At 46.9% G+C, this 14,158-nt stretch overlaps 1 protein-coding gene across 5 annotated transcripts in view; it reads left to right on the top strand.

Annotated features, from left to right (window-relative positions):
* Positions 1-14,158, top strand: part of LOC105681806 — an 89,651-nt gene that overhangs the window by 33,668 nt on the left and 41,825 nt on the right. The window contains exon 1 of one of the 5 annotated variants that reach the window (XM_024371893.2): positions 7-486. The exons of the other annotated variants lie outside the window; for them this stretch is intronic. The gene's annotated coding sequence lies outside the window, so the exon portion shown is untranslated. Of the gene's footprint in view, positions 1-6; positions 487-14,158 lie in introns of those variants that run through there. 5 annotated transcript variants of the gene reach the window in all.

Here is a 14,158-nt window from a genome sequence, read left to right as displayed (position 1 = left end):
CTTTGCTTTCGCTCCGTTTGATCGGCAAGTCATGCATGTTACCGCGAAATCGTGACTCGTCCCGTGCCCGAGTGCTCGTTCGTCTGTCTTCGATAGTGTCGTGGTCAGCGGGAAATTACGTTCGATCGGTCCGTGAGGAAAATCGCGCGACGATGAGATAGTTATTATTATGGTCGGTGAGGCGCGCGCGAACCCGAACGCAGAAAGAAACGTTGCGAGGGAGTGACAGGCGGCTCGACGAACGCCGAGCCAGTTGAGTGAGTGGTGCGTCTTTATTGTCTTTGCGTTGGTGGAACATCCGTGAGGATGACGCGGTGATATGGTGTCGAGGGAATCACGGAGGACACGCGAGTTCCGATGCTCGTCGTCCAAGCGCCGCGCTGCTTCACCCATACTAGTAACGAGGATAATCGCTCCTGACGTAGCCACGGAGCGAAGGACTCATCGGGACTGACGTTTCCTGCGCACTGGAACCACTACTTCACGGTGAGTCTGTTTTCTCGGTATCCATCCTCCAACCTGGTATTCGCCTTTTTCTTTCGCTTTTCGGACCAGCTCCCTTTCGGTGTTCTTCGTATCTCCCCTCGCGTCCAGCATATAGCCACTGGTTGATCGAAGCAACGGAGACACCCGTTCCTTTCTCTTACGACATTCGGTATCACTCTGGCCAACCGACAAACTTGACCGCTGGTAGACGGTAGGCGATTCTTCCTCGCTCTTCCTAGGGCGTGATTCGTAAATAAGGTCAACGGGAATGTCATTTTGCGCGCCAACGTCCAGTACGCGCGATCCTACACGTTTAACCCTCGTGACCGTGCTCCATCCTTAACGTGCATCCCCCTTCAGCTTCGACGAAAGCAACGTCGATGCTCGACTCGCCGAGAATCGATTTTCCATTATCGATCGAAAGTCGCGTGGCATCGCGTTTCAATTTTTCACTTCGGTCCATGCGTGTCGTTGTGATTTTCGCTCCTCTTCGTCGTTTGCCACTTTTCTCTTTTTAACTGCCCCCACCTCGCCTCCTCTCTCCCTCCATCGCATATACGTATAGGGTATACACCCACAGGAGCACATGACCTACTCGAACGGATACATATCCACGCTTGAACAAACAACCGTACACAACGCACCTTCGTACACGCTTCCTCTTCCACTGTATACAACGCGTCGATCGACGAGTAACTCGACTCATTTTTACGTACGAATTTTTAAATCGTTCGTAGCAGTCGGTGACTCACACGTGCGTCGTCCATACGTACGAGTTGCACGGACTCGTCGTCTTTGATGTGTTTGACAAACGCGTTTCGAGTCGGTGACGCGGAGAAGGAGATTAAGACGCGAGAACGCGAAGGGGGATCGGCCCGTCACTGGTCAGACAAGCGGCGACGAACTCGACCGTGGTGTACGCGCGGCGCGCCGCGGCGGTTACGTCGCGACAAACGTGCCATCGTTGTTTGCCGAGATGCTCGACGCGTTGCCACGTGGCACGCACCGTGATTTGCGACGGAGATAACTGTCGACGCATATAGCTTTCCTCGTTGCGATCGTCTAAGGCTGCGTCTCACGATCATCGTCCCGGTAGACAAAGAGGGTTTCCTACTTTTACCTTTAGATTTACGCGCACCATCGGATTTCGCGTTAATTCGTTAGCGTTACCCATCCGATTTTAAACCCGAGATTAAATCGTCGATCGAATCGTCAAGCGACAAGACGAAAGAAACGATCGCGGTATGCGTTTGTGATTTCAGGTTCTCAGGACCTATCTGCTCTATCGGAGAGGTGTCTGCGAAAGACGCTATCGTAGAACAGACACGCTCGTAGAAAGTTCATCTACGCGAAATTTCGTTCGAGACTAAAGTTGCTGCCTATTCTACCTCGGTATACCGTTTAATCCTATCGCCATAGATTACAACGACGATGCGTTGCATCAACTGCGTGATAATGTTTAAAAGAAGTTATGGTGTGCGCGCGGCGCGCCGCGGCGGTTACGTCGCGACAAACGTGCCATCGTTGTTTGCCGAGATGCTCGACGCGTTGCCACGTGGCACGCACCGTGATTTGCGACGGAGATAACTGTCGACGCATATAGCTTTCCTCGTTGCGATCGTCTAAGGCTGCGTCTCACGATCATCGTCCCGGTAGACAAAGAGGGTTTCCTACTTTTACCTTTAGATTTACGCGCACCATCGGATTTCGCGTTAATTCGTTAGCGTTACCCATCCGATTTTAAACCCGAGATTAAATCGTCGATCGAATCGTCAAGCGACAAGACGAAAGAAACGATCGCGGTATGCGTTTGTGATTTCAGGTTCTCAGGACCTATCTGCTCTATCGGAGAGGTGTCTGCGAAAGACGCTATCGTAGAACAGACACGCTCGTAGAAAGTTCATCTACGCGAAATTTCGTTCGAGACTAAAGTTGCTGCCTATTCTACCTCGGTATACCGTTTAATCCTATCGCCATAGATTACAACGACGATGCGTTGCATCAACTGCGTGATAATGTTTAAAAGAAGTTATCGTACGTCGAGATGATTTTGCCTATAGTTATTTATATTGGTTAATACGCGCTTCTCGTACGATAGAAAACAGGATATCGTAACATAATTATCCATGTGTCATCGCAACAGTTATAGATCTCAGCACTTTATATCTGTGGTTTTAAAAGTACGGTCAACTGCGTGACTAAGGTCATTATGGTCACAGCCGATGCTCGATCTATGGCGAAGCGTCATTCTGACGAATACGTTCGAACGTACGGTCGAATATATCGGAACAAATCACACGCACAGAGTCTAATAAGTAGAATTTTACGAGTAGAAAGTTCGAGAAAATAAGGATAGCTGGACGATCGAACGTTCGGAAAAATATGGACGACGATGATTCAGATAAAAATGAGATTCGAGCCCACGACCATACTTTGTTCCTTGTTCGACAGAATGATGCGATCGAAATCAGTGTGTATCGTTTGCATCGAAAAATATCGAGTTGACTGGTCATAAATTGGTATTTACATATTCTCGAGCGAGGCGCACCGTTAAAATTCATCGACTTAAAACCGAGCAAGAATGACGTCATTGGACGCGATTAAATCCGTCCTGTCACCGTGAGACGCTTTCGAGACACGTATTATATACTTACTCGTCGAGTGGATGTGTGAGTCGTGGAGAAACGAAGGATCAAGGGTATAAGGCGTTTATTTAATCGAGCATTCTGAATTTGGGAGCGCGAGATTCCTATTGTTTCGTCGACTTCGCGATCGAAATGGCTTTCTGCATTTTTTAATAGACGTCAATTCCGCAGAGCTGCGCTTGACGCGTGACTGACACTACTGACGTCATTGTGTCCGGGAAAACCCGTACGTCATTCTAAAGTTCGATTAGGAATATGCTTTCTTACATCGACGATCGCTGTAGCAAATTTAGGCAATAAATCTTTGCTTCTGCCAAAGGTGAAAACGAGATGCTTCTATTCGCGTCCCGCGATAGATCGTAAAAACGTACGAACGAAGAAGCCGATCTCTAAGATCATGACCCTCTTGTATAGTAATTTATTAATCAACGATATCGATAAATTGACGGATTGCAGACTTTTTTGTGTTTGCATCGTCGTTATCGATAGATTAGCCAAGTGGCCCATTCTGCATATCGAATTACGCCGAAAGATAGAAGAACACGCAAAAGAAACGCGGCGTGGAGATGGAAAATTCCTGTCGATGGAATTCACTTGCCCGAACGTGAACATCCAACGCGAGAACGAAAAATCGCAGCGAGGAGAATCGCCTAAACCTCTATTACGCGATCCGCGTGTCCTCCGACGAGATCGCGCGAACCAAGTTTCACCGTGTAAATCGAAATTTGACGAAGGACGCATAGAGCGATATCCATATAGATGGACGTTATAAATCGTGTTTGTAGAAAATCTGTCACGACGAAGAGAACTCGTACAGCGATCTAACGTGGTTCAATTATGCAAGAGGATACCCGAATAGCAGCTAAATCGCGCGCTAGGTCAACACAGCAGCAAAGTCATGCTTCGCTCGATCTTTAATCCGTATAACGTATTTGCTGGCGTTCGCAGCCGGTTGAACGAACATTTACCCGATACGTATATGTAGCAGGGAATGCATGGCCGTAGGAGAGTAGGCGACAAGTGTAGAACGGTAAACAAGCGTGGAGATACAGCTTGTAGGAGTACGCGGCCGAAGTCAGCCGCGGGAACGCGAACCGGAGTTGGAAGCTGGCGTGTTGGAGCTGTGCCGCGTCAATAGCACACCCCCGCGATTCAGTAGCGCCTATTGAAGTCTGCGATGACGGGCCCCGTCTGTCAGCAGATCAAAGCCGAAGTAAGCTCTCTTTGTGATGCTCCGCCGGGTCGGTATTTAATTATGTATGAGATCGATATTCGGGCCTTCGGGGGCTCTCTTTCAACTTCCCAGTCTCTCGGTCTCTTGGTCTCCCCGTCTCGGTCCATCGTTCTCTCTTTTACCCCGCCGCATCGAGCATTTGCACACACATTCGCCCTGCCGCGTCTCCCGCCACCCCCCTCTTCTTTCTCCCCTCTTCCCCTCGTCAGGCTTTCCATCCACTCCTCGATACATCCTCGTTAGGAATAAACTCGAAATCATGCCAACTACGTTATACCTGTTCTCGCATCTACGTACTTTGTCCGCCGATAAAAACAGGCAGAAATAAACGCGAATACGAATGTTCGTAAGCGAGCTTCTTCGATCGACTTTTCGTTTCGATCAGATTTACGCCGTTTATATTCGCTTTGGGACGCGGCAAAGAAAAATTCGATCGATTCGCACGTCGAAGAAACGATTCGACGGTTTGTTTACGGGCTCGTACCTGCTCCGTGACGTTTGAAGGGGCGGTACAGCCAAGCTTTACGCGCACATTTAAATCTCGCCCGATCGTAAAGATCTCGTAAACGGCGAACGTCCATCCGTCTAGAGATACGAAGGATCTTGAGGAGAAAGACGAGATTATTACCGAGGTAAACGAACGCGCGGCCGGTGGCTGTAAACTGTCAAGGGACGCCGCACCCGATTCACCACCTAACGTTTCAATGAACGATCGCTAACCTTCCGCTCGTATTTAGCGTTTTACCAGCTTTCCTTTTAACTACGTCGCTCCTTTTCTATCTCTTTCTTCCCTCTTGTCCTCTCCTCTCGTTTGTCCCATCTTCATCTACCTTTCGGCACCAGTGAACTGCCGACGAATCCAATTTTGATTCACCTTTGATTCACTTCGGTTCGGCGATCGATCGTTTACGCGACAGTTAACAACGTTATTCGGTCGTGCGAGAGAAATTCATTTTTCGCCATTGTCGAATAACAATCGTTCGATAACTTGTTGGTCGCCTATGCGTAATATAAAGACGACGTGCGTTGCTCGAGCGACGCGCGGTAACTGACTTTCCCTTCTTCTTACCGCACCAACCCCACTGGCTCAAAATATGTTGTTTATGGGCTGTACTCGAACGCACCTTCCCTCGACGATATTATCGACCAATTGCAACAACTATATGTAAATATTGCGCGGAGTAAATATTCCATTTGTATCTGACTTATCTTCGACAAAGCACTTCTATTTTGTTATTCATTGATATTCCTTAGGAAAATGATCTTTTCGGAGATGGAAATGTCAATATTTATATGCAAAAAGTCGCGTGTGTCACGGATCGTTTAATATACTTAAGATAACGCGTAAATACATTAACGTATACATCTATATTGTATCTAATTACAAAGTCGATCTAACTTTATTAACTTGATTTATGAAAGTTCATATTTTTATGAATATAATCGCGCGTGTAAAAACTCCGTGGAAAATTGCTCAATTTACTTATAACTAGTATTGTGTCGATTAGTACGTTTTAGCATATCGCGTAACGTTCTCGCTTCCTTGAACGTACTACGAACTCGCACGCGTTAATTACACGGAGAATGATTATTCGATCCTGTTAAACTATGTTATTTAGAATCTTCCAAACGTCTCGTTTTAGAGGTCCGTTTCATCGAAGCTCGCGTGCAAAATTAGCAAGCGTCTGTAACTCGTGGACGGAAATGGAACTGTTAAAAAAAAAAAAAAAAAGGAAGATATATTTGAACCGATATCGACCCGATTACGAACTTTCGCGGGACCCTCGAACCGATGGGTTATTCCAGCGATTTCAGCGAGACATCGCCTTGCACGGAGAGACACGTACTGGCGAGTGTGGCGGCCAGCGAACCATTTCGAATATTTATTCGTTAAATTTCACGATAAAAAAAACTCTTTGATCAAAATCATGCCACTCGATGAACGTACTATGGGTTTTATCGTGATACATACGTCATTCAAGAAACAAATTCAACGACAAAATAAAAAAAAAAAAAAAGAGGAGGGAAAAAAATCGAGAAAAAAGGAAAAAAGCGTCACCCTCCGTGAACGCAAAAAAATATTAGCCAGCCGTGATGGCGCTAATTTGCCGCGACCTGCGGCGGTTCGGTTGTTCCCGTTCTCTTTCTCTTTTCAACCCTCGTTGCGCGTCTCCTTTCCCCCTTCGCCCATCTATCTGCCTATCCGTCCGTCCGCTCGTCTCTGTCTCTCTTTCGGCCCCGCGCGATTACCCGCTCCGCTTTTTCGTCCCGACAAATCCATTTCGCTCGATTTCCATTTTTACGCATCGATTGCGCGTGTGTGCAATCGTGCCGCGCAACGAATGACCACGAAAGGTTATCGTTGCACTTCGAATTACGATCGATGCGTACCTTTCTCGTTTTGACGTTTCTGCTTCGGCCGTCCACGTGCGCGACCTCCAACGAGATGCGGTTTCCAACACTCGCCAGCTTTTTCCGTATATGCGATTCTTTGCTTCGGATGTCGCGGAAATCCGTGGCGCGATCAGCGAGGCTGGTGATTCTACTTGAAGGAACAAGCGAAAGATACCTTCGTGGGACGAAGAAGAAACGAAGAAAACAGGAAATTATGAAATACGGGTTTATCAGGCAAATTCTCAACTGGATATCTTCAAACTTCGTTTGGTTCGAAAACGACACCCGAAATGGGAAATCTTATCGCACCTTTCTCGCTTGTTTTCGTTCTGCTGCTGATCGTCCACGTACACTAAATAAATTTTATTTATCTGTTTATTCATATTGTGGGATGTGCCGATTAAAATACACGCATTTGTAACGACAGGTAGTTACTCGATACGGATATTTGGAGAAAAAAATTTTTCCGAAATATATGCGAAAAAGCATAGTTATAGTAAATTCAGGATAAAGATAACGCCTCGTAGATCGCTCGCTCGAATAACGCGTCACTGGAGAAGATCTATGCGGTCCGAAAAACTATTAGCATAGCATAGAGAGAATAACATACGATTTAGGGTATCTAGATGGAAATGTTTGCATCTGTAATCGCGACATCGACCTAGCAACGGTTTCCAAATTTTCCAATTCTACGTTTCGTCGTATTATATCTTCGACTTATTTTTCGCGCACACTCGCGCTCGTACCGAACGCGTTATAATTACCGGGACAATTTCGCCGTACCAAGCAATCGTTCGAATAAGATTCGCTCTGCTTCGTTAACGTTTCCTAATCATTTCGCGAGCGTGCACAAGCTGCGTATCGATGATCGCGGAAACAGGCCAAAGGCAAGAGAGCAAAAATGAAACGTTTGCGATGTTGGGTGGATGAGCACGCGTACGCACGATCGAAGCGAGAATTCGTAGCAAAGAGGGACTAAAGAGGAGGACGGAGCAAGAGGGACGCGGGGCAAGGGGAAACGTGCACCGTTTTGATCGGTCGCACAGAAAATTGTATTTTCAAAATCAATTAATATCCAGAGAATAATAATACAGTGGCTAATGATCGTGCAGTCATGTATAACCGACTTGTTCCCTCCGCCCCTCTCCCTTTTCCCTTGGTTTACTCGCGATGACCCTCGGGCTACTTCGAACTGGATTCCGCGCGGGTTGTGACGCGTCGATTCGGCCAAAGTGCGTTTGACAATTTTTAATTATCGATAACGAGTTTGACCGCGAAGATAGGTCGACTGAAATGCGATGCATCGACGAACAATCGAAAACCGGGCTCTGCTCGTTCGACGATATCGTATCGTTTCCGTTGTAAGCATCGAGTTCATAAATTGTCTATTTAACACGAACGGTAGTTTGTCTCTTTACCGCGTTGGTCGCAACGATCCCGGCTAATGGTTTATCAAAGGCAGATGCGTGAAATACGATAATTCGACCGGTATGCTTTTATTCCTACGATATTCGACTAAACGCGATCGTACAAAAGTCCGTCCTCTCGTTTTTCTCCTACTAACGCTACCTGTATAACCCTTGAAAGGCAGATGGTTTTACGTACCGCGACAGATACTGGGTCCGAGCGGGCCTCTAGCGAAATTTTCCTCTTTAACCCATTAAACGACCAAGATTGCGTTAACGCGATATTTCATTCGCAATTTCCTTTTGGTCGATTTAGATTATCGAATTTCATTAAATCCGTAACGCGGTTACCAACTGAATTTCAAGAGATTTCTCCATATTTCTCTCGTTATTATTTCACCTTTCGTTTCAATTCGACCAAGTTGACCAAGTTTTAGGAAATTTATTTACGCACAGCGATTAACGAACGAGGATCGAATCTTCGTCGTTCTAAAGTTCCACTGTCTACGACGCGAGAACGATCTTCTCGCGAATCGTTTCGTCTCGTATCGTCCGGTTCCATCGAGTACGTAATTGCTGGCGACTTCGCGGCTTTCCAGAAGTTTTTCGGAAATTTCTCGCGTGGGATTGCGGCAGCGTTTCGGGCGCCGCATCGATCAAAGAAACTGCCAAGTTGACGTCGCCGGACGGCTCGTAACTTACTCTCCTTGCACAACCATCTAAATATACAGAGAGAGTCTCGTGGCGCTCCGCTTTGTTTCTCCCCCTCTCCCTATCTGCACTCTGTGTTCGCCGTAATGTCGCCAGCTCGAAAAATTCACCGAGTTTTTCGCGGTTCGCTTGCTCGGTCGGTTGCATCCATCGCCGTGGATACGTAGACGATCGCGGCCCGAATAGATGATATCTCGCAGTTAGTGCTCGAAGAAGTCCGGAAACGCGAACGACGTACTTTATGTATTCGCGATAGACGATAAATTTTCTCTCTCGCCTCTTGCCACGAGCGGAAAAATTCCACCGTGAATCACCAGTTAGATTACTCGCGTCGTTGCTCTCCGGATTTCGCAGGACACAAGTATTCTGCTATGCGCGGACAGAGAGAATCGCGTTGGCGACGCGCGCGCGTGTCCCCGCGATGGCTGCGCCATAAATCATTCTTGATGATTCTCCGCGCCCGTACCTACATACTTTGCTCCACGATTCACCGCCACCCGTTACACGAACCGTCTTTAATTTCGGGATCGAGCCGAGCCTACACCGTACTCTCGTACCGAGACGAGCTACTTACTTCTCGCACGCGATCGAGTCGTTCCGTCTACACGGCATTCGATGAATCATCCCCCTCGAGATCGAACGTCGCGTTCCACGCTACCGGAACCGCCACCAAATACGAAATTCGCCCTTTGGAGACTCGCGATCGGCGCGCTCGTTCGGCGATAGTCGAACCATCGTCGGGTTAAGAATCGCTGTGAAGCGTAAGGTGCGTTATCGCTGCGATTTCTTCCACTGAAAACAGCCTTTCAAGCTTTGTACGCGGCTACAAAAAAAAAAAAAAAAAAGATGACTGACGGAAAGCTACTGCCACGTCGAATCGTGCGTTGCACGTTTTACGATATACTACAACCCATACGATTTTTAATTATCGTATCGCAACGTCGTTACGTCATGATGGAGGATTTTCATTTCGCAACTAGTTCCATCCGCTTTTGTTTTAACAGAACGATATTATCTACCTCTCAGTGTTATCGTTAGAAGCAGAAGAAAAGCGTAGGTTTCCTCAATTTTGCTGCACGCTTAAGGAGCCAATAATCCAATATACGAGAGGCTCTTAAAACTTGATTCGGACTAACGATCACTGCTACGGTCAGATCGCGTCAACCTAGGCACCGTTCCAGAGATTTTCATTCGTCTCGCCGGAACCGCCTACCGTTAATGCCGAATCGCGTGTAAGCGACTTTGACCGGTGCTTGACTGCGCGTGATTCGACGCGAATCGAAATCGCGGAGCCACCGTGAAAAAAATCGTAATCGCGTCGAGCCTGAACCATAGACGGACTCGAGAAGAAACTCAGACGAGTGGAATTGGTTGGCGCGTTTTGCACGTTAAGACGGAAAGGCGAGAGATTACGGTCGTAGCAGGAGGAAGGCGCGAGCGTGTGCGCGTTATAGGTGAAACACGGTGCCGGGTGATAACAGCGAATAATAATCGTGCATGTTACGTCAGCGCCGTGCATACGTGTCGAGAGTGCCACCCACTTGCACGTAGATCACTCTCTTGTCTCTTCCCTCTCTGTCTATCCGTAGCTTCTCCCCCTTATCCTGCGTTCCCTCGCGACACGACGAACTGCATTCCGAGGAGGAGCTAGGATCTCGCAACGACAGCGACCACGTCGTAACGCGGTCTATTGTCGGTGAGGCGGCGACACCACGGTTTCTCGATTCTGTAGCTGCACGCGCGTACCGTCTGTGCCAACACGCGTGTAACGGTATCGAAGTCGCGTGTAAACCGGTGAATCACGGCTCGGCACGGTTCGTTGCGTGGGAAGAAAGTGGGAAGGGGTGGCAGTGGCATTGCTTGGTCCGAGGACACTGATCCTTCGCGAGAAGTTGTCGGGCTGTCGTCTTCGTCGTCGTTGTCGTTGCCACCGTCGCAGACGTGCAACATCGACGACGCTGGAAAACGAGAAGGATGCGAGAACGATGTCTGGGTGGAGTCGAGCGAGGCTCGAAGCGATCGACCTTTCAACGAGCAGGTTGTGTAGGATTCACGGGCTAGGAAAACGCAAATGCGGCATAGGCATCGGCGCGACAATGTGCAACCTTGATCTTCCAATTTAATACGCGGCGTTCGAACGAAAGGAACGTTTGTATCGGTTGTAATGGATTTCCGTCTCGCTTCCATCCTGCCAACGTTTTTCTCGTGTAGCGTGTTATCGTTCCAGGCGTTTTTCTCTGCGTGTCTGTTAGATTATGCGTTTGCAGGGAAGTGGAGGGTGGACAAATGCGCTGTACGAAAGGTATTAGGTAGTTCGAGAAGTTTCTTTCGTTTTGTAAGGAAACGATAGACGCACGATGTTTTTTGTTTTATACCGATTTATCGAATTATGCACGAACATAATAATAGAAATATTCGGAAATGAATCATACCTAATCGAACAAAATAATATAATACAAATATAAAAATTATTCTTCGTCTATTATCACCTTATGAAACTAATATATTCTCATTTTATCATTTCTTACAATTATATAACGATTCGAACAACGAGCACGAAGACGATGGGAAAGTAGCTTATCCTTATGCAAAAAAAAGAAAAAAAAATTGCTACCGATACTCGTAGAACACGATGACCAACGCGTATAACGCGTTAGATAAATTTAACGTTTCGACGCGCTTCCGTTTACAAAAAATATTTCTACACGCGGTGCGTATCCTATACGTTGTACGAAGTTCGATGCGTTTCTCTCGTCCCTGTACCATCTCGCTAAGTCTCCTTCCCAGCCTCGCATAGTACTCGTTACTAGATCTACGTTCGCTTCGTACAGCTCGGATGGACTCCGTTTTAGGGCGGAATGAAAATTCGTGACCGATCGGCCCGGCTGGACGTTCGCGTTAACGTCCGGTCTGGCTCGTCGACACGAGGGATTTGGTTGAGACTCGTCAAGTCGATCGATTATTTTTGACAAGGTTGATCGATAGGCGCGCTGGCAAGCGGCGAACATCGACTGTGCGTCGAACGTTGCGTCGTCGTACGGCGAGCACGACGCTCGCATCGTTGTTAACGTTGCGGGATATTAATATGCCGGATGTTACTGATCGCCGAGCTTGTTGAACTTTCTTCCGTTCTTTGGTTCATTTTCTATTCTTAGAAAATTCCATCGGTTTAAGGAAAGTAGGAAAGAATCGTTAGAGACGCGATTTTCTTCTAACAATCTCGCTGCGACCTTTCCATCGTTTTCCCTCGAATAATCATATTTTTCTACCATTGAGAAGTTTCTTGAGAAAAAGATCGTTGCCGATCTACGAAATCGACCAAAGATTCCCCTAAAACGTCGGACGTTTTATGCAGCCTGGCGAATAATATCGTCGAACGAGTCGATCTCTTCCACGGATCGATCGATAAATACGAAACGAAGTTGATCTATTCTTGCTGTACCAGCTTTTTCGCTTGCGCTTTCGTATCTGTATCTTGCTAGATTAATTCTGCTCTTTTCCGTATCTGTTCTCTTATGAATAATTCAGAAAATCATCAATATCCCGATGATAGAGTCAGCGAATCTAAAGTCACTCTTGAAAGTGTCAACGGAAACCTGAATGCGGCGTAATGGATGTGAACGGAGCGTATTTTTCATCGTTAGAGTGTGTGATTTTATGAATGGAATTATTAATCGTCATAATTTGCTTTCTGTCTCCGACAACAAATCCAGCCAATCTGCTCGGAGAGTATTTACTCGTGTATTTCTTGTTTGCGAAGGAAAAAATACATTAGAATAAGCGTAACTGCACAAAGTAGGAAAATATGTATTGATAGCGACATACACGAGGCTACAGTCCGTCAACTAAATAATAATTAATTGTAATAATTATAACTAAATAATAACGATATCGAAAGAAAATATTTTCATCGTTGTAACGATCACGGTTACCGTGAGAAATTTGTCTATCGTTGCGTAGTACGTTTAAGGAAGATCCCATCGCTACGAACGTTCGATCGCCACGCTCAAATAATAATTTTTTCGTCGACCGTTTTACGATTCCGTGGTACCGGCTCGTCGACCGTGTAACCCCGATTCTTCGGCGAGAAATTTCGTGGACGATCTTATATAGCCTCGTCACGGAATGCCATTCGTCAGAATTTTATCGATCGCCGTTGAAGGGGAGCGAAAGACGACGGGTTCCCGTATCGACACGATCGATTCTCATCGATCGCGCGAGTACGATTCCAATTAACCCGTTTCCACGCATCGGTGATCGGTTTACGTTTCAAGGACCTCGTAAATTCGAACGTATCGATCGTCCGAGTATCGATAATTATGATCGAGGGATATCGTTTGTTCCGTTCTCGGAGAAAGAGAAAATGACAATAATTGGCTCGTCCGTTAGCAGTCGGAGCTGGGAAACCGGCACAGTGATTCCGTCATGACGAAATCAAATCGACGAATCGTTCAGAGTCTTTCTTTCTTTCTCGTCTTATCGATCTTAATGCGTGGTTCGTCCGACTCTGTTACGCGCCATTCAGGTTTCCCTTGACACCTTCCACACTGTCTTCGCATCTTCCGACTCTATCATCGCGATACGTGACGTTGTAAATGGAATTATCGATCGTCGTAATTTGCTTTCTGGTTTCGACGACAACCACGACCAATCCGCTCCGAGAACGATTATTTATGCATTTCTCGCGTCGATGAAAAATACGTTAGGTTACGTGCATATTGCACACAATAGGAAAATACGCGTTATACCAACGTACGTACAAACTTAAAAAGATAATATCGTAACGAGGCGCGATATCGCGATTTCTCGATGGCCTGTCGAACGATATATCGATGGAGGTGCGTGCGTTATTAGTATTTAATAGCTGGACGATTACCGCTGCTCGGTGAGTTGGTCAAACGCTGTACGCGTTACGAGGCTGAACATGTGGCAAGTTACAACGTCGTATATTTCCCGATAGGACGTTAATTGTGAATTTGAATACTAATTCACGCACGAAGGAATCATCGGATCGGTGAATCGAGATGCAAGGAGAATCGTTGGCGAAGATAGGACCGGTAGTCACTGGACGAACGAAGACGCGGAAGCGGTCGATATCGGCGTCGATTAGCCTGCGGCGTAGCTCGCAAGTGTTCGAACCGGGCAGAAGGAACGCGTAATCCAGCGTTCGGCCACGTGGCGGATATAAAAAGACTCGTTGTTGCCGACGATGCATTACATAATAGGTATTCCCGTTCATAAACAGCGGCGTTTAACTATGAATGAAGCAGAGGCCCGTGGCC

Source organism: Bombus impatiens, unplaced genomic scaffold (assembly GCF_000188095.3).
Source record: "Bombus impatiens unplaced genomic scaffold, BIMP_2.2 scf_2222, whole genome shotgun sequence".
In the NCBI taxonomy this organism is placed as follows: domain Eukaryota; kingdom Metazoa; phylum Arthropoda; class Insecta; order Hymenoptera; family Apidae; genus Bombus; species Bombus impatiens.
The sequence above is the reverse complement of the archived record's forward strand: the minus strand, read 5'-3'. Positions and strand labels throughout refer to the sequence as shown.